The 22,036-nt window shown below is 31.4% G+C and overlaps 1 long non-coding RNA gene across 1 annotated transcript; it reads right to left on the reverse strand.

The window, feature by feature from the left end:
- Positions 1-4,839: 4,839 nt before the first annotated feature.
- LOC134265293 (uncharacterized) lies at positions 4,840-21,542 on the reverse strand. Its single transcript, XR_009991720.1, has 3 exons — positions 21,429-21,542; positions 18,358-18,449; positions 4,840-5,763 (listed from the first exon to the last, which is right to left on the reverse strand). It is a non-coding gene; the product is annotated as an uncharacterized LOC134265293 (long non-coding RNA).
- Positions 21,543-22,036: the final 494 nt, after the last annotated feature.

Raw genomic sequence — 22,036 nt, forward strand, 5'->3', positions numbered from 1 at the left:
TACATGTACACTAGGTATTAGGGGCCATTTAGCAATGAGGGTTCTTTTTCGTCCCAAAAACCACCACGACACGGTACCTCAGTTTATACGGTGAAAATATGAAGATAACGAACAGTATTCAAGATCAAAAGTCCATTAAACAATACAAAATAGGAGCAGAGCAAACATGGACTTCAAAAACATCAGAGCTGGAATCAGGTGCTATGGAGGAGTGAGCAAACCGGTAATACCCGTAGTGTGCTCCTTGTCATGATCGGGAAATAACGGCAAAATCCGTCGACAATTCAGTGTGTAAATAATTTGTATAAAAAACGTAGACATCATTTGACTTAATAATAATTGTTTTCGCTGACAAGGTCATAGTATCGACCATAGAACTTCCGAAATAATAATTTTAAACGAGACTGTTGATATTGTTGTTTCACCTACTTGTTTATCAATACATTACCTCGTTTTAGAAATTGTTCATATGTAGAGCATGCTCTTATTTATCTAATCAATTGAGAGGTATAAACCCCGTATGCACATAGAGGTGACAAAGGTAAATCGCTGCTGAAATTGACGATTGAAAAGTTAAAGTCATCGCATTTATATAAAACTTTGGTTTTAGATTACCATTAACATCTTCTAGAAATATCTAAATATGAAACAGTTGTGTCAGACTATGTGGTATCTTTTATTTTAAGCTCACTGGGATATATTGTATCAACATAAGAATTTACATAGAGAATAATACATACCCTTTTCCATATCACATCGTGTATCAGCCCGAGACACCAATACCGAAGGCCCCGAGGGCTGATACAGGATGTGATGTGGAAAAGGGTATGTTTTATTATATTTATTACACTTAGTAATAAAATACAGAACACATTGGGTGGAGAAAAAATAAGTAAATAATCATGTACAGATTTCTTACAATGTACACGGTCTGTTGTCTCATACAGTTTTGGTTGGTTTCTAAATGTACTTCTATTTCAAGTGTCCCCGATCCGTAATTTGATAGTAATCAATTAATAGTCAATTAGATTATCCTTACATTCAAAAAGTTAAAATCAAGAGAATTATGTAACCCCCAAAATATGTGTATGATCACAAGTACTATTTTTTGAGGTTAAATTTACTAAGGGTGTGATATTGATCCGTATCAGCTCTGCAAATCCATATCAGCCCTGCAGGGCTGATACGGCTATTGTGACGTTAGCCATATCGCATATGCAAAAAACCTGTATTTATTACTAAGTATGTAATAAAATGAAATAGCAGTGTGACAATACGTCGTCGATATATCTAAATGTCAAGTTGAAGGTCACAGAAAGTGCTTTCTTCTTTTCACATATATGATTTCGAACAAATTCTGCTTCATATGAACACAAAATAGATCTGCTAATAACGGGAAACAATTTATACCCATGAGAATTCCAATAGATTGTTCGAAGACCTGGTCTCCAAAAACAAGAATGATATTGTCAATCAGAAACGTGAGCACATTTTCAATATGAGAAATCTAATTTTTAATTCAGAATACTTTGTGTACAATCAGATTTTTAAAAAAATAATTTTGCAAATGACCAATGACAAGGCTAGTAAATTTACAAGTTCCATTTTTATTGAAGAAGCATATATAATAAAAAAGCCTGAACTCTAATTTATTGTGGGGAATTGATGAACGTTGAAAAATTGTAATTTCTTATGCTGTTGATTTTGGTTAAAAAAAATGATTTCAAATTTTCCAAATTTCATTGGAATTTTTACAGTCCTCATGAAGTTTTTCCTTCTGCACAGTAAATATTTCTTGAGGAGTAAAGAAAGGGACTTTGTAGAACATAAATTACTAGAATCTGCTATGTATCTTTGTTTGTAAGGATTTTTCCGTAGTTTCGAAATCCAGTCTAGATACATGTATGGTAATTCAAATTCATTTTGTTCGTGGGAAAATCTACGGTCTCGCCCGAAGGATCGCAGTGGATTTGAAGCTGCCACTTGAGTTCCCTATTGACAATACTAGTATGTAGTCTTCGGAGATCAGGTCTTCAATTCTGCTCCTTTTATTAGCTGACTTGATTTTATATTCCTGTGTAGCAAACTTTTTTCAAAAACTTCTTTAAAAGAAGACATTTTCCGATGTAGTCTTCAATTCGACATTTACATCAATCGATATCGTTTAAACAATTAGCAATAACAACTTTCATCTATAAGTCGACTACATGTATCCAAAATAACTCGAAATAAAATATTACACAAAGTCTTCCACATTAGCTAAATAAGTAAATATATAGATGTTTTACTGACTGGTTATCTTCTCTTTTTATCACAAAATAGTTCATCTCATTTTTAACCTTCTGACCCAAAGAGCTGAAAACGAATTTTTTTTTTTTTTGCAGAGGGGAAAGGGCCAAATATCAACTTTTAAAAAACAATGCTGCTATACACAATTGCTTAAATTATAACTACGAGCTAGTCAACGTGAAACACACACCGTGGCAAATTAAAGCTTTGCAATTAGACCTTAACAATTCATTAATTTGTCTTAGTTTTTTTTTTAAATAATGATGGAACGTATGGGCGGAATGTCGGAAATTGTATAAGATTAGCACTAATGTTTACGGAGTAAATTGAATAAATTCAATTTCAAAAAAGAAAGAAAAATACCAAAAGACTTTTTTTATTTAACAACTAAAATATTAACACTGTTGTAAACTGAGTTTTGATTAAATATCTGCCCGATTTTTACGCAATTCCTATTGCATTAGAAAGCAAAATCACAAACAACACAGAAAATATGTAGGATAAACAATTTTTTTTTATTATACGATAACATTCAAGTATACATTGTACTCTTGAACTGCATACATACCCAATGCAGCTGACAACTATAGGCTGTCCAGCGTCTCTTAAAAATCCAAATGATAAAGGTGATGATAATGAAAAGTGATAAATATGACAAAATAATTTAATTCTGGTTGTAACGCTGTATTTGATTGGATAAAAAATTTACTTCATATCGTATAAAATGGGTTACCTACGTCACAATGACTTACGTCAAAAACGTATCAATCCGCCTGACTTAACATTCAAATTTTGTACAAATTGAAGTCATTTTGTCAGAACAATCATCTTTTTTTCTTACATCAAATGAATGAAAATTAAATTATAAGCAATGAATTTAATAGCTACCCATTTTATACGGTATAAACTGGGTTGGAACAGTTTACGCTTTTTTATAAACCGCTTCGCGGTTTATGAAGCGTAAACTGCCCCAACCCAGTTTATACCGTATAAAATGGGTAGCTATTAAATTCATTCCTTAAATATAAACAACAACCCTCAGAAATTCCAGTTATGTCAAGGCGACTAGGAAGCGACGACATCCCCTGTCGACCAGGTTCAGTTTGTCAGCTAGACAGAATAATCGGTAGTCCAAATTTATGAAAAAAAAAGAAAGAAAACCTAACATTTGGTTTGAAAAAATGTCCTTCAAAAATGACCCTATGTTTGGTTATATTTCATTTAAGGAATGAATTTAATAGCTACCCATTTTATACGGTATAAACTGGGTTGGGGCAGTTTACGCTTCATAAACCGCGAAGCGGTTTATAAAAAAGCGTAAACTGTTCCAACCCAGTTTATACCGTATAAAATGGGTAGCTATTAAATTCATTGCTTATAATTTAATTTTCATTCATTTGATGTAAGAAAAAAAAATATTGTTCTGACAAAATGACTTCGAATTTTACAAAATTTGAATGTAACGTCAGGCGGATTGATACGTTTTTGACGAAAGTCATTGTGACGTAGGCAACCCATTTTATACGATATGAAGTAAATTCTTCATCCAATCTAATACAGCGTTACAAACAGAATTAAATTATAACAATATCAGTATATTGACAAAAAATCTCAACGCAGCAGTCAATTCTCATTCAGCAAAGCCGTCACCAAGGAGAGACAAAATAAAAAACCCTTCCTATACTCTCAGAGCATTTTTTTTTCTTCAATTTTATTTTCAAAATTGGGAAGGCTAGTCCTTATATTTGTAAATGTCTAAATCGCCTTATTTAGTTACAAGTTCTATTACAATTACTAATAATTTAATTCTGTTTGTATTCTTGTCTCTCATTGGTTGATTTCCAAAAAGGAACGCATAACATTTTGTATAATCTGGTTTGGTATGGGGACACACCCCCTTGACAACCAGCTGAATCATCTGTACCCATCAATCCCCTCATTTCCAGTCCTTCGGATTCATGAAAAATTCCAGATTTAATGAATGTACCTTTAACTTCAAACAGTTGCTCGATCTTACCTCATGTAGACAAGCATCATGGCTGCTAGATCTATGTATCAGTTTTTACCTCCCCTTGCTTCCCATCACTTCCGTTACTACGGTTGTATTATTGCGCGGTAAATTTGAACTAATAAAAACAACACAATTTTACATCCCCAGTTGTTTAATTATTTTAAAATTAAATTATAAGGAATGATTAATTCTTGGCCAGATTATCGAGTATAATATGGTTTCAGTTTACGCTTTTTTATAATCCGCTTCGCGGAATTTAAAGCGTAAACTGACCCAAACCATATTATACTCGATAATCTGGCCAAGAATTAGAGTCATTCCTTAATTAACAATTCTACCCCTAAATTAGCTCTATTTTGACTACTAAACGACTCTACGCCGCGTGACACAGCGGTAAGAGCGTTTCGCTAGAGAGTTGTGGACCAATTGGATGATCCTTTTTGATTTGATTTGATTTGAACATATTTTATTGTTTTGATGTTATAACAAAAGGATTGGACACAAGTTCTTAAAAACTTAGAACGTCCTCTCCTTGATCCTTTCGCTGCAGGACGCGGAGATCAGTCCTTCGGACATGACGGAGGATATGTGTCACAGCATGTAGCTATATACTTGCACCAAAAATATCCCTAGAAAAAGATCTAATGCCGAGAACTGGACAAAATTGCTTCCGCATCGGCACTCATTGGCGTTCCAATTTGTATACCAAGAAATTTTATGGGACGAAAAACCAAAAAATGGTCGTTTCTTGATGTATCGAGATGTAATAAGAGAAGACTGGAAACTTGGACGAGTATCCCTTGGATAAATACATGTACATATAGTGTTTCGTACGGTCGACTTGCTGTCTGCTAACTTACGGACATTCCATTGTGATTTAATGAAATAAATATGTTATGCGTTGTCTGAAATTTTATTTTCCCCATTCATTAAAGAAAATAAAATTATTTTTCAACGCAATCGTTCCGGCAAATTAAGATAGATTGTATTGTTAGCAAGTAAAAATACTACATCACAATAAAGCAGCGGTGTCGGGGGGCATCGGGCGGAACTGGGATGGATCATTGCAAATGACTGATAATTAATTCAGAATTTGAGGAAATAAATTGGGAGTCCACATTTAAACAAAGAATTCAAAGTTGTTATAAATGTTGATGGATCGCGTTTATACACGTCTAGTAATCTTTTATGGCTATGAAAACAGTTTTATTCACACAGGAATTGCCTTTGAATAATAAAAATCAAAAATAACAATAATATTTTAGATGTGGTGAAACTATCAATGGATCTTGTTAAATAACTGATTGAAAATTGTGATAAATCGAACGTTATTTATCAGTATATTTGCTAGTTTTTATGTTTTGTCTTTCTCTATGTTGTTTAAGACTACATCTACATGTTCTTTATTGTATTCACTCTTTCATAGAAGTGTGTTGTCTAGGCAGGTTAATTGCAGCTCATCCCTGTAAAAATAAAATATTGCATATAACCAAAAGATTTTAAATGAATAAATGCAATTATCAATGGAAATGTTAATCATTGACAAATATGCAGTAAAATTCTTACTGTTAGTTAAAAATTCAAAACTCACATATATCTGTCATAAAAGAGTAAATGAATTCTTTAATGGTAAATTTTTGTATATCATGCTTCTGCAATTGTATCAGTAAAAATATTGTATTATATGCTTCAATATGTTTAAATTTCGCGAGGCAAAGTTCATATAATATGTACGATTTGTACGCTGTATCAATCAACCCAACCCAGAAATAGACTAGTACATGTATTGCCTGCCTTTACCGTACGAAAAATCAGACAGGCAAGACCAGTCTAACCCAGAGGAAAACGTTAAAGCCCAAAGTTTCAGCAAATGGAAAGCAACACTCAGAAAAAAATTGTTTCAGATTCTAAAGCGAGATGTGATTGGCTGTTCTATATTTGATTGTGACCAGTCAGGATAAATGTTTGTTTTACAGAAAATTGGGAAAAAAAAGTGCATGTATTGAGGACCTGGATCCTTATATTGATCCAGTAAACCTGTAAAATTATATTTGTAGAAAATGAAAAATAATGAAATCTCAGCCCCGAAAGCCGTGAGGGTAATCAACTGTCGACGGATGTCGCGGTAATAAAATTTACCTTTTTTTCATTGATCTTGTTTACTTTAAGCATTCTTCACAAGTAAACTTAACAATTTATCTAAATCTTTGATCTGACGAGGGTATCAATTAATTATGTCAATAACAGTTTCTACAAATTGAATATCTGGGAGCAGTTTATGCAAATTAGCTGTGACAAAGATGGAGGACGGAAGCCTAGAATCCCTTCTATCATCTCTAGCTATCGGTTGTCCTCGGCGTCATTCTGTGAACCCCGGGGCATCACGAAGCATTAACTTTAACAGATTAGGCAATATACTATGTGACCTTTTATTTCATTAGCGCAAAAAACGATTTTTCTCTGAGCAACGATTCATTCGGTCAGTTTTTATAATACTTTGAATAAATGATTGAAACCTTTGCAAAATTCAGATTGTGTTTTAAATGTTTTCTACAACAAAGACGCGTATTCAGATTTTCAATCAATTTAAGATAAATCTTTGCCCTTTTAATGCTTTTAAACGTCACTGTAAATAAAAAATTAAAAATCATATCGATTCTTTTAAATTTTTCACACTTAATAAAAAACTATGAAAAGGTACTATATGTTCATAGTTTATTCCATTTTGGTAAAGTGATATAATAAACTGACGATTAAAGAAAGTTACTCGAAATTAGATCAAGCGGAGATGAATGCAGAGCTATAAAAATTAAATATTCAATTTAGTTCTACGTATTTTTTCTACAATTATTGCTAATAATTTTATAACAGAGATGTAAATAAATAGCATTAAAGCAACATAAATCTTAATGGAAAACAAATTAAATTCTTACTTTCATTAAATCATTGGAACTTTATCATTTCACGTTCAATTTTACTGTTTAACATTTGTAGTTTTGTAAACATAATATGCTGACATTTTTATTAGCATCATATTAAACTTTGCGGGAGGATTTTGCTCTCTAATATTACTGTAAAAGACCATTGTACTTTTGTTACCATGTCTACGTTCTTTTTATCACCACAGCAACCAATGCAATTAAACTTCTTTAAATTAATTCCTTTGTGCAACCGCATTTATTTATGACATCCCAAATTTTGAATGTAAAAACCGGAATCTAATTATTTTTACTAATATCTTTGTTATCTTTAAGGGTCCGGACGGTTGCCTCTCCAAATTAACGATGATACTGAGAAAATTCAGGCGACGATTTCAGCTTGTACAGGATGTTCTTTTGTTAAGTCATGAATAATGATTGAACAAATTTTTATTGATATTGACGAGTCGTTGATAAAACGAGATGTCTATGTTTATATGATTGATATTGACTAATATCTGATGAGGTCACGTGATTCGACACGTGATCTTTCGGCTTCAGATGTTAAATCGTCTGATAATGAACGATGTGACAGGTTTTGAGATCTTAATTAGACCAGGAGGAGAAAACACATGTCTGCCATAAAAACTTATCAGTTTTCTAGAAGTAAACGATGATGAAAATAATAAATAATTGTGACCTCAAAATATTTATGAGAGTCGTACTTTTTTAGCTCTACTGGTCAGAGACCAGAAGAGCTTATGCGATAGTAATGCGTCTGTCGTCCGTCCGTCCGTCCGTCCGTCCGTCTGTCTGTCTGTCTGTCTGTCTGTCTGTAAACAATTTTTAGCTCTACTGGTCAGAGACCAGAAGAGCTTATGCGATAGTAATGCGTCCGGCGTCCGGCCGTCTGTCTGTCTGTAAACAATTTTTCAAAATGCTACTCCTCCTACAGTTTTGGTCTAATTTCAGTATAACTTGGCACACAAGTAGACTACACTAAGATACATAATTCTGTGTATCGGTTTTTGATTTTGATGAACGGTGTTGCCGTGGTTACTAAAAATAGAAATTTCTTTGAAATTCTTTCAAAATGCTACTGCTCCTACAGTTTTGGTCTAATTTCAATATAACTTAGCACACAAGTAGACTACACTAAGATACATAATTCTGTACATCGGTTTTTGATTTCGATGAACGGTGTTGCCGTGGTTACTAAAAATAGAAATTTCTGTAAAATTCTTTCAAAATGCTACTCGTCCTACAATTTTAGTCTGATTTCAATATAACTTGGCACACAAATAGACTACACTAAGAACATAAAGAGATTTTATCAAGGATCATTATATTTATTGCTGTTGTAAAGTTTCAATTCCCAAAAGCTTAAGTACTTTTCTCTTCCTTTGCTATAAGTACAAACCAGTAGAGCTTCAGTCTCGACAGAGACTTCTGGTTTACTTTGAATACCTGTCCAAAATCAAGTATAACAGGGACCTAAATACTAAGTAGAATATAAAAATAATATATTTTTGTTAAAAAGTAAATGATTTTTTAACAAAAAATTATAATATATCAGAGACCTAAATATAGTTCCCTGAATATATTTATATTGATTAGGGATGTCAAAATTGTCAATAATTGATATTCAAAATTCGATAGGAGTTTTCGAATATATTCGAATATTCGATCAAAATAATCTTCCTGTTTATTTGAACATAGGATTAAAGGGGTTTAAAGTCATTTCTGTAGTATATTTTAAGTTATATCTTTACATTCAATAAAATTAAGTTTTATGCCATTATTTTGGAACAAAAACTCATTACAGATTTGGAAAATGTGCAATTATATATGTTTTATAATTGTCAAATATATGAAGAGTATCCATCCAAAATATAATGTTTTTTGTTGAAAATTTAAAAGATTCTTTAGCATGTTCCAGATTTATTGCTCGTCTTACTTAAGTCTAAACTGATAACTCCTACAAATTCAAACCAAGCAGAGCAATTATCTAACGGAGAAAAATTAAAAGTAATTACTTTTTGATAATTAATTTCCTGATAATGATTTTAATGATATTTACATAAATAAGGGATCAAACCGAGTCCTTACAACAATACAAGCTGACTGTAAGTACAGGACACTATTTTACCACTCATTAATGATCAAATAAATAATTACTTTAATAGATACACTCTTCACACCTCTAAGGTAATCCAAGAGGACTGTCTTTTAATTTTGTAAAACTTGATTCAATTTTCTAATAAAACATGTCAAGTTTTTCTCTCTTTTAAATGCTTGTACACTTAAAAAACGAATATTCGAATTATGAATTTATATTCGAATATCAACTCATCGCATGAATATTCGAATATCTCTAATATTGATATTACTTTCATACCAAATATGAAAACACATATCAATTAAACTCGACACATATTTTCATAGTTTATTTTTGTATAATTTATTATATTCTATCATATAATAGTATCTTACCTCCGAAGTTGTATTATTACATTATTTTTTTCTATAATATTTCATGAATATAAGAAGTATTTATAGGTTTCTCCATCGTAGAACAACGTCATTAAATTTGAGAAACCTTCAATTGACTTACTATGGGGTGATCAAAAAGTTCGCGAACTATCTCCTTATTTACAAAACCGCAATTCAGATCAGAATTAAATTTGGCATACATAGAGTCATACACATGTTCTATAAATAGCATATGTAATGGAACGTTTTGCCCCGTGTTTGTGACGTCACAATGTGAAAATGACGTCATAAGGTACATCACTTGTGACAAAAAATGGTTGACTCAGTCGTATTCGAGAAACGAACGGCTGTAAAGTTAAACGTACTATACCTTAGAAATTCCTTTGTAGAAGTTTATAATAACTTGTACACGGTTTATGAAGACAAAAGACTTGCCAGAAGTTTTGTCATTAATTGGATTGATTGTTTAAGTGAAGGAAGGGAGATGTTTAAAAATGATGTTTGTTCTGTTGCCCGGTGAAAGCAAACTGGGAGAGAGACGTGTCCTTTGTTAAGCAATTTGATTTGAAAGATCGCAAACTTACTGTTAGAAAAATAGATGAATATCTTTACAATAATATAATTATCAAATCCCTAAAATATCGTTTACTTTAGACTTTAAACATATCAGATATGATAAAGTGAAGGCACCCATACTTTATCCACATGAAATAAACGACACTCAAAGGACAGAGGACTTGGGTTTTGATGGTCACCACGCTCATTCTACAAAAGGACATCATAATCACCCAAACTATTGCAGAGATTAGGCCATTTCTGACAAATGGACTGTTTTTGTTGCAAAAAATAACGTGCATGGTAAGAAATAAAGATTTTAAGCTTCTGTGACAGAACGCTAAAGAGCATGTCCGTGATCGCCTATATCACGTGATCCGCGCATGGGCAGAATGGTTGCAGATGCGCATCAAAATAGGAGAGGGCTATTTTGAATTATTTTCAACACTGAAACCCCATATCATTTCTTTTTCGGAAGTTATTCAATTAGTTCGCGAACTTTTTGATCACCCCTTGTATACGAGGGGTGTTAAAAAGTATACAAACTAACTGAATAACTTCCATGCATAAAGCAATTCAAATTGTGTATAGTGGTTTTTATCGTTTAAAGTAGTCCTCTCCGACTTATCTGCCACCGTTCTGCCCGTTCGAATCATGTGATCCTGGCAGTTATGTGACATGCTCTGTCAGTAACCTTCCTCGGTTTAAAAAAACCATTTAATTGGAAGATGTAAACACTACATGGAAGTTATAGCAGAATATTACTGCATAAATACGTAAAGATGACAATGGAAAAAGTGAAATCATTTCATTTTTCATACATGTATATAAAGTGTAGTTGTTAGTTGGGTAAAACATCCAATATAATTATAAAACAGGTATGGTAGATTCCGAGGCGTGTTTTATTTCAAATTTACTGGAATATGTCGACAAATTAAAGATTGAAATTAACTATTTTTAACATATGATACGTTGTTCATATACTACAGGTAGTATTTAAATGTCGAATTGAAGGTTATATCAAGTCTTTTGTTCTCAGCGTGTACATAGAAATTTCCGAATCATTTTTACTTTATAGGAATATAAAAACAGGAACACAATTAGTGGCCATAGGAATTCCAATAGTTTGTTGGAAAATCTTGTTTCCAAAGACCGCTTGATTATATGCATGTGTCAATGAGTAACTCCAGCATCCTTTTAATATATATTAAACTTTAAAGTACACATGTGTAGAATCAGAGCAATTTAAACAAAGTAAATTTGTTGAGCAATTACAACATAGGAAATGTTCAACTCTAATTTTTATGGAAAAAATAGTTGTCAATTTATTAAAATAGGTACTTTTTAAAAATATTTTTGTCTTAAAGAATGGTCATATAAAGTGTACTGTAGAAAAATCATATTTTAATGTCACTGACTTGGCGATTTTAAATTCTCTTCGGAATATTTGATCCACTTCTAAAGTATGCTGTAGGATTACTTTTTGTCTTTGCATTTTAAGTTCTTATTTAACTTGACTTTGGAGAAGTCAAATGATACTTTATTTGTATCTGAAATAGTATTACAAAGTATAAAACGCTCTTACGTGGATTTGTACTTTCAGAGGATCTCGTCTCCATGATTGCAAAGCATTTTAAAGAAGGACAGGACAAGAGTAAAATTTCATCATTTTAATTAGAAAAATCGATATTAAATCATCTATTCATTTATGAGTTCAACTATGTCGATATAAATATTAAATTATCCACATCTTGCTATCTAATGACAAAATTTAGCACACGGAAGAACATGTGACATATTGAAAAAGATAAAATCACCAAAAAAAAAAAAAACACTGAAAAAGGAAAAACTAGGGAGATTTTAAAATGAAAAAAGTTTATTTCTTTAGAAAATACACATGTAAACACAACATATTATTTAAATATATAACAATAAGAAACAGAAAAATTAAATTGTTAAACTTTCAATTTTTCGTTTATTTCAGCATATTTTTTCAATGTCCGTGCTACAAAGCAGTTTTAGGACTAAGACAACAATGAAGCATTCTTACTGTCCTTCTCCAGATGGCGAGAACAAGTTAAGTGTTGTCCTCACGTAAAACTCAGGTGTCTGAGGTGCTGCACAAAATTTATAAATTGGAGAACTCTGAATTCAGAGGTGTAATACATTAACCCCTGTCGACCGTCAGTGAACAGAGAAATTGCTGCTATTACATGACTGGTAACATCAAAGGTAATAAGTGCTTGGATCGCTCCAGTACATGGATATAGCCTATTTTATCGCAGGACAAATTGATTTCAGGATACCAATAACGCTATACAAATCATCGAAAACGAACATCCAGTTATTCTCAAAACAGGATGTCGCTTCTTCTGTTTTATCAATGATCACAGAAACTTTGAGAATTTGTTATATATATTGCAGAAATTTAAAGATGAATCTTTGTAAACGTTGTATGCTATATTGTCTTTGAGGACGTGGAACTGAAACAGTAATTCTTCATTTTTTGTTAATGTCCTAAAGAAATTTGTTGATGAATCCTCAAAGGAACCTCTATACATCATAGCATATGAACAACACGCACTGAGCTAGATAGTAAAAAAAATATATTTTTCGTGACACAGTTAATTAGTTAAAAAAATAATAAATCATGAATGTAAATAATTCTTTTGAAGGCATTCTCGTATTGATACATGAATATATCTAAATTGGGTTTGTATACTAGGATGTTATTTTTTCACTGATGTATCATGTATTTTAAGAAAACTCAACTGCATTTTGAATTTTAAAAATTATAGCCACAAATACCTCAAAGCTGGTAAAATAATGACTGAGCAACACACAGGCATTTCAATATACAGATTCTTGTTGGCAGTGTTTGACATTAACATCTATATAATTATTCAAGATCTGTTGACTAATCCCTTTTCTACCAGCTTGCTTGACCACAGGACAGTAAAGGTCTTATTTCCTTCTTTGAGCAATAATTTTGTAACACAAATCATTCATTTGTCATAAAATCACAAGGTCCTCCATACGACCCTTGGTGCTGAACATGCAGTATATGGTATGCTAATATAATCCCCCGTCACTTCGGCGTGCCACTGCATTGACGGGAACATCATCTCCATAATCGTTGCGTGCAATAATATAGTTTGTTTGCATGTCAAAATTAAGTGCAGCAAATTAATAATAAGCTGGCCGTCCACACGAACTAATTACCGTCCGTCGGTTTTTACATATTTATGGTGGATAATGAGAGGTTAGGACAGAAAGCTGACATCTTTTGAGAGGTTGCAGCGCGAATCTTAGACACTGTGGTTGATTCCAAGAAACGTGTTATTATCGAGAACGGCATGTTGTAATTGTTACATTGTTGTTCCAATTTGTTTTTCAACATAATTAATCTAATTTGACAAATGAGGTACTTAATATCATTAAGAGTTTCTTCCGTTTACAGGAATGGGATAACCCTTACACCCTTATTAATTCAAACACTAAGTTGGCATGTGCGTTTCTTGTTGTCAGGCCATACAATGGTATACGAAATCTATGAACATGTTTACATATGATCAAAATACAAAGTTAAGGAAGATGATAGCATAAAGTAATAGAATAAAGAACTATAAAAAGACCAGTTTTTCCAGAATCAAAACTACCCATAAAGTAAATTGATGGACATAAGAATCTGAAGTTTATTGTGCCCCATAATTAGAAGACAAAGAGCAAGAGCCACTTTGGGCCTTATTTGGTCCTGAGAATTTCTGAAAAATCAAAACCGATCAGTTTAAGTTGCAAATGAAGTATTTATCACTTGGAGCACGTAATTTTTCATCTAGTCAATGCATTATGATGTCATAATATGCGTCATTTTCCTAATATCCTGTAAATTCCGTTGAAAATGGCCTAAAGTTGAAGCATTTTTTCAATATTTCATATAGAGCACAAACTCTGATCCAAAATATGCAAATACATAATGAAAGCTCTGTTTCTGAAGACCAAAAAACATGTTTTATTTTTTGGATCGTGGGCTGTGCTCATATTTTAATTCTTTGTTGAATGTAATCAAATTCGCATGTTTTCTGCAATTTTCAATAACATTGCAATTTCTCAAACCTGTTTTTCCAATATCTGGATTCTCAAATCAAAATTATGTTATTGAAAATGAAAGCACCAAGTGTCTACTTTATTTTGATATATGAAATGGGAAAGAAGGTGATAGTAAATTAATTGATATAAGTACAGGGCCATTTTATACATTTGTACTCGTATGAAGCAGAATTTATTCAAAATCTTGTACTTGAGAAGAATAACACTTTCCTTGGCCGTCAACTCGACAATAAGATATATTGATATAACATACCATCAACTAATAATGATTACATCCATTCATATCCAAGTGACCTTAAAATAAAAGATACCACAGAGTCTGACATCTCTGTTTCATATTTGGATATTTTACTAGAAAAAAACATCATTGGTTATCGATCCAAAAAAGAATTATGATAAACGTGATGATCGTCAATCGTCTACTTTCATGGCCTATGTAGCAATATACCCTTAGGATTTTTGCCTCCGTGTTAATTTGATACACAAGAGCATGCCGTAGTAAGAACAGTTTTTAAAACGAGACTATTGGCAAACAAGTTGATGAAAGCATGATTTCGAAAGTATTGTTTAAATCAAGTAATCATTTCGCAATATATCTATGGTTAGCAAGTGCAATCTTTCATTAAATCGAATGCTCACTAACGCCTTTCATACCAATTGCTAGACTGTAAATTATTTATACTTTGAGTTGTCCACTGTCTACGAACGTTTCCGTTTGGCCGATCATGGCAAGGAGCACAAGGCGAGTGTGACCGATTGGCAGGGGATGGTGAATCCTCCATGACACCTGATCTCAGACGTTTTAGAGGTCCATATTTGATCTGCCCCTGATTTATATTGTCTCAATGGGCTTTAAAGCTGGAATACTTTTCGTTATCTCCAAAAGTAGAATTCATCACCCAGAGTTTTTATCACTTAAAGAACACATTCATATAAATATGTCTTTATTTTTTTCATCTTTACCCATTTTTATCGGGAGAGTTTGATATTTCATAACTTAAACCTTTGGGGAGTTACTTAAATATTTCTGTTTTGAAATAATTGTCAAGTTGAGCATTTATAAGATTTTTCTATGCTCCTAAACCTGTCCTTTATCAATTGATTAAAGAAAGTTTCTTTTACAACACTGAGATTTTAGTATGTAATACTTAAAAAACGAGTCTCGTATTCATCTACATCTATGACAAACCATACAAATTCAAAATATCTCTTACATTTCAGCCTTGAGTGCATTTATAAATAAACCCCCTGAAAAACATTTATAAAAAGTGATACATTTATGTATGCAAGGTTAAGTTTATAGATCATCAAAACTTTAGACCAATATGTAACGACCAGTTTTCAATGACAAGAAAACGATTCAAACAATGCAATTCAGGAGAAGAGCTTACACGGACCTATAAAACAACAGAGGTTGGATCTGGTGCCATGGAGGAGTAAGCATCCCATGCTGTCGAGCGGTCACATATGCCATGTACTCTATGTCATGATCGGTAGCAAATGGAAAAATCGGTAGACAATTCAGTGTGTAAAAATGTCCTAACAATTAGCATGAAAAACGTAAGTCAGTATTTGTATTAATGACATATTCTATTTGCTTACATGGTCAGTGTATCGACCGTAAATCTAATGAAATGGTGACGTTTAAACTTTAGACTGTTGATATGGTTGCTTAATCAACTTGTTTATCAATAGCTTGTTTTGTTATAGAAATAGTTCGTGCGTATATCATGCTTTTATGTATCAAATCAACTGATAGAGGTGTGCAAAAACCTTATTTATTTGATATATTTTGAAACTTTAGTCCCTTATCATTATTTTAACTTGCATTTGAAAATTTCATCTAGTCTTTGACTGCGTAAAAATTATAACCAAATTCAATGTTTAATAATAATTTTGAGAGGCAGTTTAAAAGATATTTTCATACGCCACCATTCCGCCAAAAATATAGTCCCTGCTCGTTTTCAAATGCAGTTTACCATTTCTATTCAAAAATGTACAAGTGTGACGTGGAAAGAAAAATGTGGTCTTTTAAAGCTCTTACACCTAAATATATAAGACATATAAGCAAATACACTTTGAATATTTCATCTAGTCAGAAACTAGAGAAGAATCCTACCTTAAGTAATATAAAAGTTGACGATTTAAAAGTTATCTCGTTTATCACAGAGCTTTGTTGTTAGGTTACCATTAACGTAATTTTTTAGTAAAATATTCAAATATGAAACAGATATGTCAGACTCTGTGGTATCTTTTATTTCAAACTCAATGGACTTGACTTGTATCAAGTCGATATTTGAATGAAATTAACTGTTATTAACTGATACATGTAATACTCAGTACATCGTCGATATATCTAAATGTCGAGTTGAAGGCCACAACAAGAAAGTGTTTTTAAATAATTTCTTATCTTACTTTCTTTGGCATCTTGCTCAAAAGATACATAGGGTTAAACCGTATCTATTGTCAATATGATTATTCACAGAAAAAAAATCTAAACCTTACCGATTCCCATGAGGACGATTCATATTTTATTATTTGTAGACATGGAACTCAATTTGAAAACAAAGCTTTCAAAACTGAGATCTGATTCTAATGTTTCCAATCGATCGATTGGTATATTCACCGGTAAGCTTTATCAAGTTTATACATACAAAAAACCACGTACTGAACAAAAATTATGATGCTTTTATTAGTTTATTCCTCTATTGCTGCGCTTTTCGAAAATAAGAGGGATGCACTTTGATAAATAATAACTTTGTTGTCTAGACAGAAATAAACTGTATTTTAAATTAAATTGAGACAGAAAATCATGCGACAAAAAAGGAAATATTCCGATAAAAGATCATTATGAAGCAGAAGAGACAGTCTACAGTTACATACAATGGGATGTATCAGTAAGTATGACTGAACCTCTACTCTAACTGACGACACGGCGCTCACAGAATGTAGGTTAACAATTAATCTCAAATCAAAATTTTATATTGCACATGTCTTTCTAAAGTCATAAAATCTTTAATTTGCGGAAACTAATCCCCTTGCGTTTTAAGAAACGGGTTGTAAAATTTTGGGTTTTGTTCCCAAATTACTCGAGAGGATTTTCGATCTTGTTATCCTGTCCATGAAGACATTAACATTAAATATGCACATTAGCTAACCTTAAATGTCAAAAATATCGGTACCATGGGTAATTGAATTCTGTAATAATGGATATATAAACATCATATAAAATTGTATATTAAAGCCGAGTTTTAATATCAAATAAAGATAAAAATGACGCCAGTTTATTCGTTTGTGTTATTTTTTTCCTATATGGGTGTGGTTTTTGGACTTGGCGCCAGATAATAAAAGGAGATACTATTTTAGTGGTTTTATAATAATCAGTCTTTGTGATAGTTATGTCAAGTTTTAAATGGTACATAATTGATTAAGAATCAATTTAAGATATTCTAGAATAAATAGCAAAGTTGAAAGTTAAAAGGAAGTTCTCTGGTTTTATTTCAATGACGAATGATGAAGTAGTTACTGATTCATCTTCATCGAGCCACAATGGATTTACTCTCCGAAGTCTGTGTGCATTTTTACTATAGACATTGTATAAATATGAAACATACAGGTATATAGCTAGAAAGCGACACCTCGCATCATAATTCATACAATAGGCATCGTGACGAAGCACAGAAATCAATCACAGTGATCGATCTCGTATAAGCAGTTCTTGATGGATACGTCTGAGTGATACAAAATCCACATTATATACCTTAAATTAATCAACTACGTTCTCATTTCAAATCAGTGTCGTTTTAACAGTTTATTATCAGTTAAAATAGTTTAACATGGATACACCCTATTGATCGTTATCGATTGGCAATCAATAATCTTCTCCTTAACAAGAGATAAATTGATTTATTCAATCAAATATGAAAATTGATGGTAGTGTGGTGTGTATTTTTTCTCTTTGATGTCTTTTCCGGGACTTACCGACCGAATTCTTGCCAATTTAAACAGTTCGACTTTTTTTAGAAATCGCCAGAATCCTCGCCCTTTCTTCTTAAACAAGATTAATTATTTACCTGTAATATAAAATGGTTTGTTATAAATTAATAGATAATACATACATTTTTATACCCTTTGAGGGTAAAAACATTCATATCAGGAAGTTGTTTATGATCTTGTATACAGCAATAATAAACCTGAACCGAGAGGTACTAGTATAATTATTATTACCATTGTCAAATGCCTGATTGTCAAATGCCTGTACTGTTAAAAATAATGCGTGCGCATCTGCAGTAGTAGTTTACAACTGTAAATTCTGACATTGATACGTTTTATTTTCACATGTATAATTTCCTCTCTTATGTTTCAAGAATTATTTTAAAATAGTACCGAAAGATGAAATACTTTAATCTGACATGTACAGGTTTGCTAAATATCTGAGTTTTAGTGAGTGACATTTTTAACATATGTAGATAAAGCGGTTTTGTGTAGTTTCCAATAATTGCTCTCTTCCCTTCTCTTTTACTGATATAGGATAATCCCATTTTCTTTCTTCACTGTGAATATGAATATTAAATATCTGAATATCTGAATGAATATCTTTTCTCTATTGTACATTCTTATATTCAGCATTCTGGTAGATTTAATTGATTGTTCTCATTTTTATAATTATTTGTATAAACAATAATGTAGCAGTATATATACATTGTATGTCTACATTGTGAGTTAATTTAAGTTACTAGTAATCTATTTTGTACAAACTGTTGGTCACTTCAAATTCATCCTGTTATAATATTTCATGTAGGGAGAGGGCGATTGAAGTTTTTAGAACTTGTGCCCAATCCCATTGTATATATTTAGTGCAATAAAATATGTTCAAATCATTATCTTCACGGTCGTTTATTTGTTGTCGAAGAATTTGTAAATATTCCCATCAATAGTAAATTTTAAGTTATCTACATGGTGTTAAATGAAAAATTTAAACATGAATATGAATATATTCGAATTATGTTTAATAATTACAGTTAAATTAATATGCCAAAAATTAAAAAGGATTGAAACGTGTATTTCTCGGACATGAAATCTTTATCACGATGAAATAAAATATATTTATGTTCCAATATATTTTCAGTATGCAATACCAAATTTTTAGTAATTTTTCCAAAATGTCTTTTACATTGAAGGTGAGTGTAAATTTCCATAAAAAATCATTTAAAGCTGTAAATATTTTGTCAAAACAAGTTTCCAACATCGCCTAACAACTTGATTTAATAATATAACGGAACAATTTAAAATAAATTTTAAAGTGCGTGTAAAATTATTTGATAGACGACTTTAATTATAAACTTGGGTATTTATGATATATCAAATAACCTGTACCAATTATTTTCCAATTGAACTTATTGTTCTATGTCTGTTGTTATAGAAACAAGCAATAAGTACTAGTACAACTACAATGAAAACGTTAACCATTGGCTAACTCCCACATTTCCTTGAATTAATATGTTTCAAAAAAAAAGAACGAATATTTTTTGTGGTTCAGTAATTATCCTTGATATACATTGGAAAGTACGAAAAAGTAGGCTATTAAAAACCTGTCAATGTTCTCAAAATGTTAGATCTATATTGTATATAATATTAATCTCAACATAGGAAGTTCCTATGGCAACAAACGGGGAGGAACCTACCAATTAGTGACTAGATGAACAAATTTCAGACCTTCTGCGTATCCAGTGCAGCAACGAACAATGGTTCTGGAGCATAATTTCTACTCTATTTAGTTTTGTATCCAGAAAAATAGATGGATATGAATTTCATGAAATTTTAGTTTTAGTGCAAAGAAAAGATTGTTCATACTAGTATCTAAAATTGTACTGGTGCAGATAAAGTGGACATTCGTTAATGAAGTCATGAATTTAAATAAGAATTATTAAGATTGAAGATAATAAAAATTTTGCTAGAATGTACACTACAATATTGAAAATAAAACTTAAGGCACACATTTCATGAAAAATGCTTTTACTTTCTTGATTTTCTACTTGAACGGTGGTGTATTTTCAAAAGATAGCAAAATTAGAAACTTCTTATGCAATTAATTTCTCTCTGAAAATTGACATTTTACTTTGATTTTAGTGCAAATAAAGCCAGCTAATTATTTTAAAATAATTTAATATGCAAAGTTAGTATGATGGCTAATTCGAAATTTAGGTCTTGCAAACGTGCCTCTTTTTAAGATTTTAAAACGTATATCGGGTACTTAGATTTTCAATATTTGTTGCTATCAAAACACTATGTTTAACTCCCCCCCCCTTTTTAAAGAAATATTATTGCACTTTGCTGATTTGGGCAGGTTTTTTGTCAAAAATAAAATTCCAAGATGCAATGTCAGCAAGCTTTTTTTAAAAATAAAATTGAACACTCTTGATTTCAAAAAGTAAGAAAATATATGTACCCTTAATTTCTCTGCATTATCATTAAACATAAAATTAAAATAAATCATACAAGAATTTCAAGAGAAAAACTACAATCTAAATTTACACTTAATAATGTTTCCATTCCTTCTAGTTAATATTGGATTTACCAGCTACTTAAATTCACACTTTTGCAATGATATAGTGCTCGTAAATTCTAAACGGATAAACAAGTCAAAAGACAATTGGGTTATATTTTCTGGGTTAGGTATAAAAATTCCTCTTAGAAAAGCAGTAAAAGGTTCATATAGAATAAAAAATTAACCGATACATAATTAGAGTTGAATATTTATATGTTATCTTAGATGCATCTACATCAATGACACAATTTCAACACTTTTGCAACATTTTGTTGCTCAGAATTATAAAAAGATTACAAGATCAAATGGCTATCTTAAAATGTCTAGATGTTTATCCTGGTATATGTATCTCCACTTTAAATTGTAGTGCATTATCCCCAAAATTGTATCTGAAATTATATCTTAACTTAAATAAGATGTGAGAAACATCTTAATATTAAGTATTATTGCTAACATTATTGCTTTTATTTCAATCAGATAAAATTTATAAATTGTGTAAAATTACCTTTAAATATTCATTTCCATATCCGACTTGTTTTGATGAGTTATTATGTGTGTATGGCGACTGTTCCATCTAAGATAAGATTAAACTGATAGGTATCTTTAATGATACCCACCAAATAAAGAAATGACACCGTATTTTGGTGATTTCTCTATTGCTCTGCCCCCATCAATTACACAAACATCTGAGAATGAAAAAAATGACTATATTTTATAATTTTTGGAGGTGTAAAAGTGTTCTCACTAATAGATGCAAATATTCATAATTATTGCCAAAATGCATTTACTGATTCTGCTAAAAGTCAATTATAATGCATTTAATGTTATAATTCAAAATTGCGATGCAGAAGGGAGAATGGTTTCGTTTACAGCCTGAGTTCATCAACTGTGTCTACTTACATGGTCCAATGCTTCGTAACTTTACAAAATGTCGGATTCTTTAGATCAATTGAAAAACACTTTCCCTCTACATCTGATAAATGGAACAATAAATTTCTCTTTGCTTAATTGACAAATTATAAACTGATAAAAAATGAAACGAATAAATTTTATGCAACCGTCTTCTTACTGATAAGATCAATGTTGCAAGTGTTCGAAACCAAAATTAATCAA

Source organism: Saccostrea cucullata, unplaced genomic scaffold (assembly GCF_032062105.1).
Source record: "Saccostrea cucullata isolate Sc308-1 unplaced genomic scaffold, CSIRO_AGI_Scuc_v1 ctg157, whole genome shotgun sequence".
In the NCBI taxonomy this organism is placed as follows: Eukaryota; Metazoa; Mollusca; class Bivalvia; order Ostreida; family Ostreidae; genus Saccostrea; species Saccostrea cuccullata.